At 29.5% G+C, this 17,034-nt stretch overlaps 1 protein-coding gene across 3 annotated transcripts in view; it reads right to left on the bottom strand.

The window, feature by feature from the left end:
* The window catches only part of LOC107439615 (tumor protein p53-inducible protein 11), a 211,821-nt gene that overhangs the window by 174,181 nt on the left and 20,606 nt on the right, over positions 1–17,034 (bottom strand). The window contains exon 2 of one of the 3 annotated variants that reach the window (XM_043046702.3): positions 7,141–7,214. The exons of the other annotated variants lie outside the window; for them this stretch is intronic. The gene's annotated coding sequence lies outside the window, so the exon portion shown is untranslated. The remainder of the gene's footprint in view (positions 1–7,140; positions 7,215–17,034) is intronic. 3 annotated transcript variants of the gene reach the window in all.

Below are 17,034 nucleotides of genomic sequence, written 5' to 3'. Positions count from 1 at the left end.
TATTTATATGGATGCACAGCAGCAAAACCTTTACATTGAATATATTATGATAAATATCGAATGGAAAGGGCGTATGGCAACAGCCCCTTTTTTGCTACAGGAATCAAAACTATTTTGAATTTAGTTTAATAATCATAAAGTAGCGTTGCATTTCTAATTTCCATAAAATATTAATTTTTGTACGAACAAAAAATTTTATAAAAAAAAAAAAAAACATTTCCGTGGAGAGATAGAAGAGAGATTAATAACCTTATCTTTTGGACGTACCTTTCGTGTTCTATAAGTCGAAATCTAAGGGTACGATTAGTTAGTTCAATGTATGTAAGACCACATTAACACAAAATTTGAAATATCCCAGCTGTAGGGTTTATACCAGCAATAGGGTCTTTAAGGTTAGTGAAATTTAGTTTATTTACAGGCGAAATAATGCCACTAAACTCAAATTTATTCAAAATCTTAGCAATACGGGAATGCCATTCAAATCATTTAACATTGCTCTTCATCATTCGAACTTAATTTTTTGGAGTCATTATATATTTTAAAAAATTCTAATAGTTTATTTAACTAAATCTCAAATTTAACTTATTTAGTTGATTAAATCTTAGTAATCTTTCGAATATCCCACCGTTTCCCAATATTTGGAAGTCCATTCTAATTTTAATCTGTTGACCTTGGCGTTCCCAATAGCTACCCTCAAACCTGTTTCTTATCTCTGCATTGTTATTTCCTTGTTCAAACTTGTTCCTTAGTCCCGATTGGCTTAACCACTTAACACGTTTTTGTCCCTTTACTTCTCTACCTTAATTTAACCTTTAGACACTGAGGAAGATTCTTATTAACAGAGCGGAATCTATAGTATGTCAATTTATGTGCGTTATTCACGTTGATTTTTGCTTTAGTCCACATAGCACAAAGTATTATACATTATTATTAATTTGAAAATAAAAATATAACAAATAAACACTAACTTGTCATTTTAAAATCTTTAATTTAAAAAAGCATTGGCAGCTGAAAAATTTTAATAAGAAACAACAAAATTTTCCAGGCAAAGAAAGCTAATTATATGCACCTTTCCTATAATTCGAATTTTAAAAAAATTATCAATCTCTATCACACATTAACGCAAAATTCTTTAAGGCCATTTACGAGCTATTCACAAAATTGAATAAAGAGATTCTTCAATTAAAGAACCTTCAAGCCGACGGAAATGCCTTAAACTTCATGCTCAAATCAAGAATTAAATCATGTTACGCCCTCCAATCAAAGATTATTTCGGTTTCTATGTAGATAGCTCTTCGGCCACAAAAATCGATTCATTCTCTATCAATCTTTATTATCGGAATAGTTTCTCTAATTATCGGATCAATATTCCATTGATTCAGAAAAATTGATCACAGGAAATAAACTGAGCTATCGGTCATTCTAAATAAAGCACAGTTAATGATGGAGAGTAAGTCGCTTGTTTTACGAGGTTTTGAATTGTGTTTGCAATCATGGAAGTAGCATAGTGGAGTTTGGAACAATTTGGATTAAAAATGGAATAGTTATTTAATTGAAGTACCGTATACTATCTAAAAGTGAAACATTCAAAATATGCAGACTGTTAAATTTTGCTACCGTATTCATAACAATAATTAATAGCAGTTCTATTAATTAATAGAATTTTAGAACAATTAGGATTAAAATGTCATATTTATTTTACAGATATACTGTATGCTATCTGAAACATTTAAAACGTGCTGACTTTTAAATTTTGTCAAAAGTATCAGTGTCATCAGAATTAATATCATTTTGATTTATGGAACAATTCGGCTTAAAAATGGCATAGAAAATTGAGATATTGCAGAAGCATTGTATATTGTATAGAATATTTAAAATCTCCAAAATGTTTTAAAATTTGCGATTGCGTACATACAAATTCATAGAATGCCAACACTCTTATAACAATCTGGCGTAACAATAGCTTACAGAATAGAGATTCAGCAGAACTGTACACTAAGATACAACGTTTGACACCCTCAGTTACGAATTTTGAGACTGCTCTTATTAGAATCAATAGTATATTGGTATAAAGAACAATTAGGCTTAAGAAAATGATCTACAGAATAGAGTATTAACTGAAGCTCTTTAAAAAAAAAAACTTGAAAACCTTCAAAATATTTTGAATTTTGCAGTTGCTCTTAGAACTAACAACACATTGATTTTTAGAACAATTTGGCTTAAAAGTAGCATTCAGCTTAGAAATATAGCAGCATTGTCTAACTAAAACATTTAAACCCTTCAGAATGTTTTGAACTCTGTGGTTGTTCGTAGAACTAATAGCATATTGATTTTTAGAACAATTTGGCTTAAAAGTGGCATTCAAATTAGAAATATAGCAGCACTGTCTATCTAAAACATTTAAAACCTTCAGAATGTTTTGAACTTTGTGGTTGTTCTTAGAACTATTAGCATATTGATTTTTAGAACAATTTGGCTTAACGGTGTCATTCAGATTAGAAATATAGAAGCACTGTCTATCTAAAACATTTAAAACCTTCAGAATGTTTTTAATTTTGTGACTGTTCTTGTCAGAGCTAACAGCATATTGATTTTTAGACCAATTTTGCTTAAAAATTCCATACAAAAGTTTAGGTTTAACGAAAGTACTGTATATTATATAAAACATTCGGATTTTTTTGAATTTCGCGGTTGGTCTTATTAGAATCAATAGCACATTAGATTTGAAAATAACTTGGCTTTGAAGTGACAGCAAGACTTAAAAATGGAAATGGTTTAGAATGGATTTTCTCCTTTAAGGGTAGGGGGTATACAGAGTGCATAAAATCCATTTCAGAATCCGAAAATTAAATCCGACTGAAATATGAGACCGAAAACAAAATAAATAAATAAAAACTAATTCTATTCATGCAACAAACAAAAAGTTTTTAATTTTTAGTTAACTTCCTGCGCAAGAAAAAAAAAGTCAAAGTGTCCTGTTATTAATACAAGGCTTACTAAAGATACTGTCAACGCTATTAAAAAAAGAAGTAAATAAAAACTATTCAAATTTAGCTGTCACTCAACGATAAAACTATGTCAAGAGTGGCTTACATAAAAGAGAATGAAACACACCAGACTTGCAGTGGAGATCATGTTAGAGAGAGCATATCTTCGTAAAAGTTGACGAAGACATATGTCAAACATTAATTGTTACACGCTCCTCCGACATCCGATATCCCCGTTCCCGAAATCTCGGATCTCGGTTATCCGAAACCCCGATTTACTTGTAAACAAACATCTAAGGAAGATGCCTGCAACTTAATGAAACGGGAAAATTAAATTTTTTTTTTTAAATTGTGGAAAAATTAAGCTTTTACCATTAAAATTCAGTCTCATTTTCCTCCGTATAGAACTTCAAGTTTAACTGAATTTTCAAATTCTTCGCCCCAAGATCATTTTTAAAACTTTAAAGGATTTATCGTAACATTAGCAAAAAGTAACTGTGTGAAATTATGAATTTTGGATAAACGCATGTAATTTTTTTATAAATTGTCAAAAATGAAAAAGATACTATTTTAATTTTAATTATATTTTATAATTTGTTGTATTTAATAGCTAACAGCAAATAAATAATAAAAATGAATTTTTTTTAATCATAATAAATTTAAAAAAATTATGTCAGACTCTTTTAAAAAAAGATAATACGAAATAATTTTTATTCATTTCTTTTTTATTTCTTTAATCAATTTATTTATTTTATTTATTACTAATGATGTATTTATTTTTATTGATGTTTGTCGTTGGATTGGTTTTCATATCCTGCCTAGTGTTTCAAGAGGTCGCAAAATACTTTTTCTTCTTCAGCATTCGTATTTATATTAAATTCACCGTCAAGCCAGTAATTATGCGTTAATAATAAAAATAACATAAAAGTACTTTAAATTATTATTATGTAAATACATTAAAAATGACTGCTAGTGAAAAGAAAAAGAAAAACAGCAGCTGTCGCCATAGCGACGCATGCTATGACGACGCATGCGCACAGCTTACTATTACTCTTGAACACAGTTGAAAAATGTGTGGACGCCATCAAATCCAAACTAAGACCCATTTTGCCAATGGGTGAAAAAAAAAATTCTAAAACATTCGAGATGTATATGAAACACTACTTCTTTCATGTTAGCAATCGAAATTCCCATTATTGTGAAAAAAGTGCTACTATCTTCATTTTCACATTCATTTATCAAGATTTGAGATTCGTTCTCTAAACTATTTAAGGAAAGAATCTCAAACTTGATAGATGTATGTAAAAATGAAGACAGTAGCACTCTCTTCACAATAATGGGAATTTCGATTGCTAATACGAAAGAGGCAGTGCTTCATATATATCACGTCTGTCTGAGGAAAATAAATGCTCACTCTAACCTTACTCCTTCTTATAAGATCCCAGCTTCATCCTCTACTTCAGATATAAATTTACTTCAAACATACTCAAACAATATATCAACCATTATTCAAAGCTTTAAACAAAGAAGCTAGTGTAGTTGGATATTTTTAAACTCTTAGTCCCGCTCACGGTGTTTTGAATAAATTGAAGAGGTTTTTTTTTGTTAAAAATATCAATAAATGAAAAAGCAAATTGTAATGCAAAACTTTGTTGAAAGACACTATGTTTTCACTTTTTGTCTTATGAACAGAGGTTTTGTTATGAAACTTGAAAACATATGTTCCGCTGCGCAAAGTGCTAAACGCGTTGTTTTAAATTTAAACATGCGTTGGCTTTATAATTTTAAACTGAACCCGGAAGCTTAAAGATTAAAAAGAATTTTTCGAAATGTAGTGGATGTGTCAATTTTAAGTAATTTAACATCATATTTTCTTTCGTAGTCATCCTGGGTACAAATTTTACAACATATAAATATTTTTTAAATATATTCCATGTAATAATATAAATAATTTGTGTGCGCGTCTATATGTCTGCATACTGGATTGCGTGTGTACCGTAGACACTAAAAATACGACATTTAGCGTGATGTTAAATGAGTACATTTGCGAGTGTACCGTAGACGCTAAAAATACGACATTCAGCATGATGTTAAATTAGTACAACTGTGAGTGTACTGTAGACAATAAAAATATGACATTCATGATACTAAATGAGTACAATTGCTAGTGTACCGTAGACACTAAAAATACAACATTTAGCATGACGCTAAATGAATTCAATTGCGAGTGTATCTCAGACACTAAAAATGCGACATTCAGTACGATGCTAAATGAGTACAATTGCGAGTGTACCGCAGACACTAAAAATACGACATTCAGTACGATGCTAAATGATTACAATTGCGAGTGTATCTTAGACACAAAAAATACGACATTCAGCATGACGCTAAATGAGTAAAATTGCGAGTGTTTCTTAGACACTAAAAATACGACATTCAGTACGATGCTAAATGAGTAAAATTGCGAGTGTTTCTTAGACACAAAAAATACGACATTCAGCATGACGCTAAATGAGTAAAATTGCGAGTGTTTCTTAGACACTAAAAATACGACATTCAGTACGATGCTAAATGAGTAAAATTGCGAGTGTTTCTTAGACACAAAAAATACGACATTCAGCATGACGCTAAATGAGTAAAATTGCGAGTGTTTCTTAGACACTAAAAATACGACATTCAGTACGATGCTAAATGAGTAAAATTGCGAGTGTTTCTTAGACACTAAAAATACGACATTCAGTATGACGCTAAATGAGTACAATTGTAAACAAATTATGAAGCCAGATTTCGATTTTTTAATTATATTTTTATTTCAGAGACATTTGGAAAATAGAATTTTCTCATTGGCTCCATTGTTTTAAATTTAACTATAGACGATTCAGTTTCGTCAAATATTTCAAAGAAAACATCAGTGATGTTTGGTAGCTTACAGCTCTGATTAGAAATATTATTTATTGCGCGTCCTGCAACATTATACTCATTTTATAATCGTTATGCCAAATTATCTGAATGATCAACATGATCGTGATAGAATATGAGGACTGCGTCACCAAATTAGTATTTCGGAAGTTATCTGAAACCACGCGTCTATTTTGCTCATAGTTTTACTTATAAAACATGTTTTTATGAATTCAAATAATTTAAAATCAACGGTAACTGAAATTGTGTGAAGCGACACGTACGTATAGGCCGAAAAGCTGTTCTCCGCAGGCGGCTAGTTATAAAGTAAATAAATAATAAAAAAGTAATAAAACTAATAGATAATAAAATAAAATAGAAACTACGTTTATCAAATTGGCTAAAAATAAAATATATCGACATAAAACAAAAAAAGGCAAGGAGCATCACTTTGAAAGAGTGGAAGAAACTTTCCATGATGATAAAAATTATGAAAGTGATAAGCCCGACGTTTTCCTTTTCAGGTCAGACAAAAATGAAGCAACATTCTTTTCTTCTTAAACTTTAAAATATATTTTTAAAATTTTTAAAATGCATTTTATTATACTTCTGTCAATTAATTTGTTTAGATCAGATAGTAAGCGAAATTTTGCTTGCCGCTAAACTACTTGCACCAATTAGAAAACAATTGTGAATTGCATTGGCAACAGCCATATGTAACTCCAGTTGAAAATTAAGCACTCTAGCTAGTTAGGCAGCTGTCGAAATTCACGATAAATTCTCGTTGACGTAAATAAGGTGATACATTTTGTTTGCAGTGTTCGGAAAACAGCTGTAACTTGCATTTTCATTTAGCGCAGAATCAATTGTAAATTCGATCAGTCAATTTAGCCAGAAAAAAATCGGAGTTTTGATTGATGATAATTTCCCCGAGGCAATGAAATTGATATAAACTTAACTTTTTATAAATTCTACGACGGACTATCTTTTGATAAGATAACAAATGAAACTTGCAATGTCATGAGACTCATAGCTCCAAATGAGATTGACACGTCAAAAAATAGTCCAAGAATTTGATTGAAGATAAATTATATTCGTAAAAAATGGCTACAAATTCTGCTTGTTATGGTCAGAAAACAATTTAAATCTGTATTGTACAAACGATGGAAAACCGCATCAAGACTTCAATAAAGATTTGATTGCTGTTAGTAGTCAAAACTTTAATTGTTATAAAAAATTGAAATTGATATTTTACTTGATGTGATCAGATAGCAAATGAAACTTGCAATGTCACGAGGTTCACAGCTCCAAAAGAAAATGGCAAAATTACTAAAATAAAAACAAAATAATAAATTTCCTAATTAAACTTATTTTTAACAAAAACTTTCGTACTTGAAATTATGATAATTTTTTAAAAAATAAGAAATAATTAGTCTGTTTTAATAAGAACTAATAAGAGCTTTAGAAATAAATTTATAATATTTGAGTCACGATTTACAATTATGATATTAAAAAGCGAGGAAACGTATAATTTTCATTGATGCAAATTTTTTCATTTTGCAGTTGAATTCACTTTTTTCCTTTAATAAACATATAAAAAATTATTAGAAAATATACATAAATATTACATCTGGAGTATTGTGATAACAATTTCCTGAGTTACAAGTTTAAGACATTTTAATATACTTTTTGACAGCATTTGAAGGTAAAGCCTTCTATTACCACGAAATATTTATTTAAAATGCATATTTTTGAAACTTCTGGACTAGAATTTTAAGACTTTTCTAGAATATATTAAGAAAAAAACAATAAAAATCACAAATGTTTGCTTACGAAAATTCGAACCATTCTGGTTTTTTTTTTCAGTACATCCCATTATGAATTCCCCAGTTAAAATATTAAAATTTTTAAAAGACATAAAAACAAATAAACTCAGGCAAACATACTTTTTAAAACAACAACAAAATCGTGTTAAACAAAAAAAAAATTTTTTTTAAATGACAAATAAATAAATGCATTTAAACAAAAAAGGAACGCGTACAATTTAGAACTTATGAGTAAGAGACGAAAAATTTTGTTCGATTCGGTTAGTTAAAAGTTAGGCACTGTAGGTTAAAAAAGTGAATAAAAAACTGATCTTACTGAAATTATTTAAATAAATATTTATAATTCTGTAGACAAAAATGTCATTCGAATGAATTTATGCATTTATTTAAATTAATTCCTAGTACAAACTAAATTAATCACATGTAAACATTTTTGAGCCTATGTTTAACCGTCACATCGAAGAAAAACACGGAACTCCACATCTTTGAAACGATTTGAGAAATAAGCAATTTTTAAAAAAAATTGAATTTCGGTTTAAAACAGTATTTTATGCAAGTATTGAAGCAAATAGTTGATAGTTTACTGTTTTATTTCTCAGTTACTTAACTACTAAGTTAGATGAAACAACTAAACTTGAATGTTGGTGCGTAAATAATCTGATCATTAGTTCAAAAGTAAATAAGATGTTACGCTTTTTATTTTACTTACTGTACATGCCTTTACTAAGAGAAGGCTTAAGTTTAAAAAAAACTTTTTTTTTCGTTTTTGGCAGTATATGACTATAACATCAGATTCTAAAATATAAAGAAATTAATGCTATAAATTCACTGAAATATTTTTTGAATTAAGTTACTGATCTTGAAAATTTTATCATGCAATTTATGAATTGAATTGGAGAAAGCACGCTTTAAATTATTAATTAAATAGTTGTACTAATTTAAACCTGAATATGAATAAATAATACTTCCTAAAATAATTAAATAAAATATTAATAATTTTAAAAAAAATATACTTTTAGTTAGTTTAATAATCAAAGGAGAAAATTTTCTTAATCTTCAGATCTATGTCTAAATTTAGAAAGTGACTTCACGTATGAGTGGTGCCCCCAACTATCTATTGGGTTTTGAGCTAATGCGTACTTTCACCCTTGCGGTGCTCTCGTCAAATAAAAGGCACACCCTCTTGACTTTATTCTCAAAAGACCAATGCTTGGTGAGCGTAGCTTTTAAAGACACTTTTTAGTGGCTTTCGAAACAACAACAAATTTTATCCCAATTGAATAAGAATCTAAATTTGTGGAACTAAGTCTGACTAAATACAATATATAATTTTTTTGTTCTAGTTCAGGGGTTTCCAACTTACACGTGGCAGGGGGCCACAATTAAAAACACAAATCAAATGGCGGGCTGCAACTTCATCAAAATTTTATATAGGACTCTTTTATGTTTGAAGGAACATTAAATATTACTGTCAGATTTTTACTAAGTTGTACAAAACAAAAGTATTGAATTACAAATTAAAATAAGAAGAAGATTTTTAAAAATATTTATTTGCATGTTAAAAAATTCGAGCTACAATAACTTTAATGTGCACCCATGTATTAAACAATTAATGTGCATCCATTTATTAAACAATTAATGTGCAACAGATACCTAATTGTTAAAATATAAAACTTTAAAAAGGTTGGTATTAAAACTTACATAGTAGCACACAAAATATTCAATGACAAAATTGAGGTTTGTCTGCTGCAACCACCAGAGAATAGATATTTACATTTTAAATTTAAAATTTACAAATATGTATATAAATATTTTCGTCCAAAATGAGTGGTTTCAAAAAGTTAAATCGAAGAATTTCTTCGAGAAAATTTCTGATACACATGCTACATTATAATCACAAAATACAAAAAAATTAAATAAAAAAGAGCAACATACACAATTATTTTTGTATTTGAATAAATATTTTCTTGGATGCAAAACCTGAGAAATAACTTTTTTTGCACCGTTGGTATGATAAATTTCACAGAAACGAAGAAATTAGGTTTTTATTAATGAGAAAAGTATTTTAAACCCACATAGATTTTTTACGAAAATTGTCCGCAAAAATATGACAACTAATATATTTTAGTTCGCGGGTCACAAGAAAAAGACTTCGCGGGCCGGATGCGGCCCCTGGGCCGCCAGTTGGAAACCACTGTATCTAGTTGAATAATTTTAATTTTTGTTATTTTTTTAAAAAAAGAAAAATTATTGAGCAGCAATAAATGGTAATGGTGAGCGAAGCATGCAGATGGAAAAATCATCAAATCGTTCTTTTAAAAAAAATTATATTTATAATCGAGCAAAATAAAACAATATTTTAAAAATATTATTAATACTCCGTCGCCAAGCTCAAAAGAACTGCGCTTGAATTCCTTCGAACAATATTTTCCCTTCATTTGGAACAAATAATTAATCCTGTGTGTTTCAGATTACATAACATTTTACCCTAGAACCAAGTCGGTGATTGTCTTTCCTACAAATTAATAATTCCACTTTTATTTCATGCAGACGATATTCGTGGAATACCACAATGGGCTGAGACGATTTCAATATGGTAACTAATTATCTTTTAACCCCTCGAAACATTATTTTCGGAAGCGGCAGAAATTCCATTTTCATTCTCCCACAAGTTCATCACTATCTACAAAAGGCGGAGAAATGAAATTTCCGCGCCAAGTAAAAGCCTAAATTGATTTAATGTGGTTGGTTGCTCTAGATTCAAGGAGGTCTTTAGTTCATAATATAAGTTCCACAAAACACTAAAGTTCGTACTCGAAATTTAAATAAAGTTTGACGTTCGTAAAATCTATAAGGTAAAAGAGTTCCCATTCTTTTATATTTGCTTAATGGAAGACTTTTAAAGAAAATTCCGTTAAGTTGGAATAGATGGAATTTACAATTCAATATATAGTATGTAAAAAAAAACTTATGCAACATAGGTAATTTCGTACAAAAATCAATGCTTGATAAATATAACTATTTATTTATTATTTTAATATGAATAATTTAGATATAATTCATATCTAAATTATACGAATTTTATGTGATTCTAGGCAATTAAGAGCAATAATAACCGAAGAATTTTTCTTTCTTTTCTTTATTTATTTATAAAAAATTGGGCACCTGGGCTGCGCAGAAGGCCCCTATCCATTCATCATGAAATAGTATGAAAAGTTGAAATAAAAGACAGTTTGAGTTCAGCAGTCTATGGGGTGGCTGTTACAGGGAGACAAGCACCTTGCTTGTATAACTGAAAGAAAATGAAAATAATAAGAGCAACTTGCTGTAATCTGTGGATGGCTGTAGTTTGATTGTCAACGTGAAGTAACATAGGTCAGGATTTCAGTATTAGTAAAGTGTTTGATGCTGGTACTATTGGTACTGGTACTAAAGCTATTGGTACTTTGGATTATTGATGTAGACTATAGATGCTGGAATTGAAGACTATTATTTGTGCTGATAGTTGTGGTATGAGGCGTCGGAGGTGAAATGAGCGGCTATTGGTCCTAGTTTATCGTCTTTTTTATACTTCTCGAAGTTAAAAATCTGATTGAAGTTGGCTGTGCTGCATTTTATGGCTTTGTCGTAGAAGTCTGCATTTAATTTGTGTATATATTCGAATAGAAATGGAACTTTGAGATCTTTATGGATATTTGAATTACATATGAACCATCTGACACGGGTGATCTTTCTGAGTATTTCATTTTGACATTGGTTGAGCTTTTTCGGTAGGTGTTCGGGTATAGTAGTCCAGGCAGGTGAAGCATATGTAAGTATAGGTAGGATCATGGAGGTGTATAGTAATTTTCTGGTTTTTAGTGAGACGTTTTGGTTATAGATGAGAGGTTGGATGATATTAACTGCTGCTTTGGCTTTGTCTGTTATATTTTTAATATGGTCGCTCCAAGTGAGTCTACTATTAATTATGAGTCCAAGGTACTTTGCTCTCTTGACTATTGGGATTTGAATGTTGAACAGTTTTGGTTTGCATTGAGGTAAAATTTTAATTCTTCTTTTTTGTATGATGAGGATTTTTGATTTGTCACCGTTTACGGCTATTTTCCATTTTCTACACCAGTCTTCTATTTCATCTATTTGTTCTTGTAGTTTTATTAGATCTAAGTTTGGATTTCTGGATTTGATTATTATACCGGTATCATCTACGTAGAAGGCTGTTGTGCTATTGTAATCTGCTTTATTTATAGGGAAATCATAACCGAAGAATTTGAGAAAAAATATCGGGTGAATAATTTAAGATATCGAAAGCAGAAACTGATTACAACTATAATTGAGTATGTGCGCAAGAAAAAGGAACCATTCTCAATAACTTTGGATCTAATAATCGGATTTTGACGTTCTAGGACTGAAACTTAATTGCACGAGGGGGCAAGTTCAACTATGCTAATTAGTAAACTATGCTATTAGTAGTGTATTTTAAGTTGCGAAATCAGACACAAAAACGAACTTTTTCTGAACAAACATACCTTTTTTTTGACGGATTCGGATTTCTGATCACCGAAATGTAGGGGTAAGCCGCAATCTTTGAAATATAGTTCCCATAGTTCGGTCAGGACAACGATCCAAAGTTTGAACCCTTTGATGTTGACTTTACTTTTAACGTATTTCACCATATCTCAAGAACTTTTTTGATTATTGAAAAACTTTTGCCCACATTTATAAAATTTGTTCAGCCAAAGATATTCCATGCAAAAATTGAATTTTATTAAACGTTTATTAATTTTTATTATTTTATTAATTAATAGTCGAAAAATTTTGAATTGTAAGAATTGTGGCATACAATGTTTCACACCATTTTAAAGTATGTAATTTTACATGGCAAAATATAAAATTTGAGCGATATCAGTTAAATAGTTCCTTAGCAATCGAATTTTATGTAAGTCGTATTCTTAAAATTCAATTTCTCAGCCACAATTTTACCGATTTTGCTCACATTTTGTATTTTGCTATGAAAAATTACATACATTAAAATTATGTAAATTATCTTACATAATTTTAATACATAATTTATCATTATCTTAAGGATCAGAATTTTATAGACTATTTTTAAATAAAATAATAAAAAATACTAAATAGTTACTAAACATTTTTCTCTGCATGGAATTATTTTTGGATAAATGAATTTTATAAGTGTGAGCAAAACTTTTTTAATTCGCTTAAAGCGGTTTGCGAGATATCGCGAAATACTAAAAAATTCCAGATTGAGACTCATTGGGGGGGGGGGGGTTGTCAAAAATCCTAATCCGTTAGAGTAAATGGTATGCTCGTACTTTCGAACCATTCAGTTTGAGTCCTAGAAAGTGAAGATCCGATAATTGAATCGAAAGTTATTCAAGATGGTCGGTTTTTTTTCATGGTGCACTGTACATCCATAATTGATTACGGAAATTTATTACATCCATAATTGATTACAGAAATTGATTAAATCTGAAACTAGTAAGAGATATGCATGCAACTATAATAGATTACAACTGCAATAGATTACAGAAATAGATTACAAAAGATCTAACTAGAAATTTAAATAAAATTTACCATTCGTAAGATATTAGAGAAAAAAGATTTCATTGTTTATGTGTGTTCAACGTTCATCATTAAAAAGTTTAAGAGAGCGGTCCAAATTTTGGACTCCTTAATTTTAATATTGATTTTTTGCGTATTTCATCATATTTTTAAGTGAATTGAAAAATTTTTGCACGCAATTATAAAATTCGTGGATAATACCATGAAGGAAATAACTTTTAGTAAAAATTCACCATTACTTCTTATTATTTTCTTCAATAATAGACAAAAAAAATTAAATTTTAAGCTATAAAATTTTTTACATAATTTTAAAGGATGTAATTTATTTACATAACAAAATACGAAATTTTGACAAAATCGGTCGAATAGTTCCTGAGAAATCGAATTTTAAAGACACGACTTTTTTTTAAGTAATCAATTTAGTGATACAAGCAATCAATATTATGAAAGATCTTATTTATGTATTGCATAATATGATTATTTGTAATAAATCTTATTTTTTGCCATAACCGATTATAATACTGCTTGTTATACAAAACATATTATAAGCTGTCTTATGATCTATAATTGCTAAAAAAGACGAATTTGTAACACAGATTATGACCATTACTTGTAACAACGATTGCAATAGTAATCGTAAATTTTGATTACCGAAAATTAAAATCATCCATGATTTTTACGATTACAGTTAATTGATTGCTATATGACTGTTATCTGTAATTAATTTAAACTTAATTGATTTATATAATCAATCACCATCGACATTTATTTCTGTAATTTAAACCTAACGCTGAACTATTCAACCGTCAATTTTGATTCTTAATTTTGTGTACAATTCATTTGTAATCGAGTTTGTTTCATTACTAGACTGCTTCAATAACATGACATGACTACATGAAAATTTCAAATGAATTTGCTATTTTTTCGTGAAATCAATGACATTTTGTTCAGCTCTATAGTAGTTCTAACCAATAGGTAGTTTTCATTGAAAATTATAATAACATACGATATTCAAGATCAAACAGGTGAAACATGATAACAACTGATTAAATATACAATAAATATTTGCAATATGTTCCAGCTGTTTTCGGGTACGGAAAAAAATATTACTTTTACTCTTAACTAATTTTTTCAGCTTACGAAATAAGAGTATTTTGCTTTTTTCCTTTAGATCGAATTTGAAACATTACTTAAGTAATGTTAAAGTAAAAGTAAAGTTAAAAAGTAAAATATGTTACTTAAAAGTAATTACTTCACTTTAGCACTTATAAAATTTTGAAACTTTATTTTTATTAAATTGATAAAAAGCGACAATTACTTAAAGAATTCATTCTAGTATTCCAGAAACTAAATTATGACATATTCCAATGATAAAAGAGAAATTATAACTTTTACCCACATAGCTTGGCATGGTACACCGTAAAAAATTCAGGATACAAATTATGGTAAAAAGTACCAGAACTCAGGGTGCTGGTACATTTTACCGTAAAATCCATTTTTACCGGTACATGTTGCGGGACAAGAATTTTGATTTACAGTAATAATTACTGTAAAATCGCTTTTTCACTTTAATTAAATGATTACTGTAAAAAATTTGGCATTTTACGGTAAAAATGGATTTTACGGTATAATGGTTTTTACGGTAATATTGATTTTATGGTAAAATGGAACTACGCATGATGCTTCCGAAGTGCCGGTACTTCCGTAACCTATATACCGTAGCCGGAATTTTTTTACTTATTAATTTCTTCTTAAAGTTTAACTTTGCAGATAAACTTTTATACAAATACATACCACTATTTATTCATTAAGGGTTAATACCTCTTCTGCCAAGGAATACACAACTAGAATGAGGTGGAGCCTATTAACTGTTTCATTTTCAATGTCAATATTTGCCTCATAGGGAACTGATATTAATGTGATCTCCGAAGAGATTCAACTGGTTCCGTTACGTAACGAGTTATGCTTTGAGTATGTTTGAGGATGTGTGAAACCTCTGCTCATTTTCAGAATCTGTCAGAGCAAAGATGAGGTCTGGATGAGACAAATATTTAAGTTTTGACTTTAAGCTTGGTTAACAGTTAACTTAGCCATGTCACAAAAGGAAAAGATGACTAGTTGTCCATTACATTTCTTTATCTGTTAGTTGTTTCGAAATTCTTTCACCTAAAGCATCCATTGCAACACCTTCGTCACAACACTTTTTTTAAGATTGCGTAGCAATTTTCGGGGGTTGGCGAGCGTTAGAGAGCAGGGGGCTCAGCCCACTAGTTTTCTATAATTTTCTATAAATTTCTTAAACTGCTTTTTAACGAACAGTCTTAATATTAAAAATGAACCAAAACAAAACTCTTCAGTATTCTATCTCTACTCTCAAAAAATATTTTAAAATGTTAAGTAACAACCCAACAGCCATGAATAACTGTTGCAAATTCACAACAGTTACAAAAGTGACATATTATTCACCGAATTCCGTTATTTTCTATGACGAAACTGCTTTTTAAAGAACAGTCTTAATATTAAAAATGAGCCAAAACAAAACTCTTCAGCATTCTATCTCTACTCTCAAAAAATAACTTAAATTGTTAAGTAACAATCCAACAGTCATGGAATTTTGCGAATACTATGTTACTTTTGTAAAAAAGTAACATATTATTCGCAAAATTCCGTTATTTTCTATGACGGAACTGTTTTCAAAGAACTGTCCTAATATTAAAAATGAACCAAAACAATACTTCTCAGCATTCCATCTGACCTGCTAATAGATGATTTAAATTACTAAATTACAACGCAACAGTCATGAATAACTATTACAAATTCACAAAAGTTACACACTATCTACAAAAATTCGTTATTTTATATGGCGAAACTGCTTTTAAAGTCATAATATCAAAAATGAACAAAACCAAAACTTTCCAACTTTCTATCTGACCTGGTAATAGATAATTTAAATTGCGAAGTAATAAATAAATATCCCAAAAAATATAATGATACCACTTTTAAAAAAAAGTGCTTCTTAAAAATATGTATCGATAATTGTTTCCTATGACATGAAAACAATTGCCTTCATTAAAATTCAGAAAAAGAATTCTTAAAATCTGAAGAGTGATATTGGCTTTATTTTGCTTCTGAGATTTGAAAGGAATTTCAATTGTGCTGCAACCTTTGCAAGCAATTGACTATTAAAACGCTTCTTTCTTCACTAAATTTAAACAGAATCTCTTTCAACTGAGCATCGCTGAAAATTCTTATTGAAAAAAAATGAAATCATTTCTAAATTTTGATTATTTAGGCTTAGCATCAATGAATGAACAAGCTTTAAATATTTATATTTTCTGTTACAAATGTCTAATCCAGCGGCCTACAATGGAACCGCGTTTTACCCTCCGAAGATTTTTATAAACCGTACATACATTCTGTTGTTTATTCATTGTATGTGTACATACATTAATGGAATGTGTGTACAGTGCGCAAAATAAAAAACGGACCACCCTGAATAACTTTAGATCTAATGATTGGATCTTCCTGTTCTAGGACTCAATAGGTCGAGAGAGTGACCTTTAATTTGATAATTAAATAAAGCAGACGACATTTTGAGTTACGAAATCAGACACAAAAACGTACATTCTCTGAATAAACACGCCTTTTTTTTCGACCGATTCGTATTTCTGACCCCCAAAATATAGTGGTAGCCGCAATCTGGGAAACATGGCCCCATTAGGTTAGTAAGGAGTGTGGCCCAA

This window comes from Parasteatoda tepidariorum, chromosome 4, assembly GCF_982258835.1.
Source record: "Parasteatoda tepidariorum strain Cologne lab strain chromosome 4, Ptep-v5.0, whole genome shotgun sequence".
Lineage (NCBI taxonomy): Eukaryota > Metazoa > Arthropoda > Arachnida > Araneae > Theridiidae > Parasteatoda > Parasteatoda tepidariorum.
The sequence above is the reverse complement of the archived record's forward strand: the minus strand, read 5'-3'. Positions and strand labels throughout refer to the sequence as shown.